The 3073-nt window shown below is 45.4% G+C and overlaps 1 pseudogene; it reads right to left on the minus strand.

Moving 5' to 3' along the window:
• Nucleotides 1-1894: 1894 nt before the first annotated feature.
• On the minus strand, nt 1895-2799 carry LOC103219654 (small ribosomal subunit protein uS5 pseudogene; annotated as a pseudogene).
• Nucleotides 2800-3073: the final 274 nt, after the last annotated feature.

The raw sequence follows: 3073 nt of genomic DNA on the forward strand, positions 1-3073 counted from the left end.
TTGGGCAGAGTTTAAAAATTAAGATTTGCATATGCCTGTGACCTCCTATACCTATGTTTCCCATACTTGATATGAAGCCTCAGGGCACCAGCTGGGGCAGTGCTCTGTTCTGCAGTTTTCCACACATGGTCTCCTAGAATTCCACCCTTGAAGTGGGACAGAAGTATCCAGAGGCTGATTTTGGCCTGTGGTCCAGTAAAGAAGGTCGCTACCTTGGATTATTATCATCCTGACACCCCCAGTAGAAAGGTCAGGTAATGAAAGATGGTAGTTCAAAATAACAGAAGACAAGGTAACATAAGAATGATGCTACCAGAAACATTGTGGCAAAGATTCGATCCATGCCAGTGTTTTTCAAACTTTACTGAGCATTAGACTCACCCAGAAAACTTTTCATAATGCAGATTCCTGGACCCCATCCCCAGAGTTTCTGATTCAATAGGTCTGATATGGGGCCCAAGAATTTGTTCCAACAATCTCCAGGTATTGCTGATTCTGCCAGCCTTGAACAGCACTTTGAGTAGCACTGATCTGTGCAATACTGGATACCTGATTAGCAAGAAAAATGAGTCCCAACGAAAGTAGACCCAGATCTTCCATTCTTTAAGGACAGGTATCAGGTGAAGAAAATCTTTTCCTGAGACCAACCAGTGCAAATGTGTGTGGGAGGTGAAATATGCAGCTTCACGTTGCCAAAAGAATGGTATCTAGTAGATTGCATCAATGGCCCAACTCTTCAGCCCTCTCTGTATCTACCTGTTTTACCATGTGATTTAGCAACTCCTCCTCCTAAAAGGATGAAGCACATTTCCCTACTCTTTGGCTTTGGGTTTGACCATGTGGCTTACCTTTACCAAATAAACATTAGCAAGTGCATTGTGAACAAAGACTTGAAAAGCCCTGCATGACTGGCCTTCTCTCTTGTGCCTCTGCTACAACATGATCCTCTGACCCACTGGATCCAGTAAAAGGATGAGAGACTTAGGCAACAGGATCTAACTGTCCATGCTGAGCCCAGCTTGTATCAGCCAGTCCCCACCAGACTCCCAGAACTCCCAGACATCTGAATGAGTTTGGCCAAGAGCAACAGAGCCACCCAGCCAAGCTCAGCTTCATTATCAACCCTGAACCGGACCTGCATATCTGTAAGAATAAATACTTGTGGTTTGAGCTACTGAGTTTGACATGGTTCTCATGCAGCACATTTCATGACAACAGCAAACCTGTACGTAGTGTCCATCTGGTTGCCCTTGGTGGCTAGAATTTGGAGAACAGCTGGAGGCATCTACAGCCATGCAGAAGTGAATCTGAAAAGACTTGTGAGGTTGATAGGCTCCATTCTTGTAGTTACACAACAGGAGGCTTTAGGAATTGAAAATCAGTTTTGGGGTAGTCCTAGGCCCGCTTCTGTGACTTTTAGATTGTAAAACTGAGGTTCAAAGAAAATGAGTGGTCTTATCTCTGGTAACACAGTATCAACAACAGGCTGGAATCAGGTTTCCAACTTCGAAACTTGAGCTTCACTTGCAGACTTTATGGCTTTTCCTTTGCAGTTTGAAATAAAATTTAAGCCTTTAAAAACAAAAAACAAAAAACAAAAAACTGCCAAAGTAGATACTCAGTGTGTTCCCACTCCCCTTACTTTCCTCAAAACCATGAAACAATCACTATGAGGATTATCAACAGCTGAGGCCCATATTTTTAGACTACTAAATTACACATACAGTTGGTAGTAATTGTGATCAACAAGAACAAAAATAATTCCTTTCAAAGAAAACAAATAAATTATATCATCAGGTGAGTTGTATTTGTTTATAAGCGATGAAACCATATGCAATATGTTTTGTTAATTTCTTTCTTTTCTTTTCTTTTCTTTGTTTTTAACCAGCTTAATTCACTTTATTTTTCTTGTATAAAAACCCTGTGTTGTAGCCATAGTTGGAGCCTGGATCTTTCCTGCACATAAACTCTGGAGTGGGTCTTGATAAGGTAGTCACTGAATTCCTGATAGGGAGACTTGGTGAACACAGTCTCCTTCCAGAGGTCGGGCGTAAGGTAGCTGTCGGTCTTTGAGATGGTATCAAAGGCGGCCTTGGCAAAGTTGCCCAGGGCGGAGGTGCAGCCCCTGGCTGAGGGGTAGCAGTCATCGACACCAGCCATCAGCAACAGCTTCTTGGGCACGGGGGTCAAGATGATGCCAGTGCCCCTGGGCACACCAGCTACAGAGCCACAGCGGCCTGTCACCTTGCAAGGGACGGCGTGGGGCTTGCCGATCTTGTTCCTCCAGTAGCCTCTGTGCACGGGAACAATGGAGAGCTTGGCTAGGTTGGTGGCCCCGCAGATGGCAGAGGCCACCACCTTGGAGCACTTAACACCCAGACCAACGTGGCCACTGTAGTCCCCCGATGGCAACAAATACCTTGAACCTGGTGCACTGGCCTGCGCGGATCTGCTTCTGCACCAGCATAATCTTCAAAACCTCATCCTTGAGAGAGGCTCCCAGGAAAAAGTCAATGATCTCAGACTCCTTGATGGGCAGGGAGAAGAGACAGATCTCCTCCAGGGACTTAATCTTCATGTCCTTGTGACCACGTGGCCCAGCTTGGTGACGGGCATCCACTCCTTGCCTCGGGCCTTGCCTCCGCGAGCTCCGCAGCCTCGGCCCCAGCCCCAACCACGGCCACAACCCTGGCCCCAGATGCCACAAAGTCTCCACGGAAGCCACCGCGGTTATCCCCTCATCCCAGGGCTCCTGGGTCCCCTGCTCTGCCCACCTGTTGCAGCTGCATCATCTGCCATTTTGTGTTTTCTCAGAGAAAAAACGTTAATTTCTTTCTTATTTGCACTCTCTGTTTTTCAAAACAATTTAAAATAAACTACTGTGTATTATTTTTATAAGAATCATTTTTTTAAAAAACTGGGGGTTGGTTGGTTTTTGTTTCTGTTTTCCTTGAGAAGTGTGGAATAAAAGGCTCCAGTTCTTTAGGCTGATTTATGACCCATTTTTCACACCATTCAATAGCTGACTACTATTGCCCTCTCAGAAGGTCCTTAAACACACAGGACTTAGTTG

The sequence above is a fragment of the Chlorocebus sabaeus genome, chromosome 12, assembly GCF_047675955.1.
Source record: "Chlorocebus sabaeus isolate Y175 chromosome 12, mChlSab1.0.hap1, whole genome shotgun sequence".
NCBI lineage: Eukaryota > Metazoa > Chordata > Mammalia > Primates > Cercopithecidae > Chlorocebus > Chlorocebus sabaeus.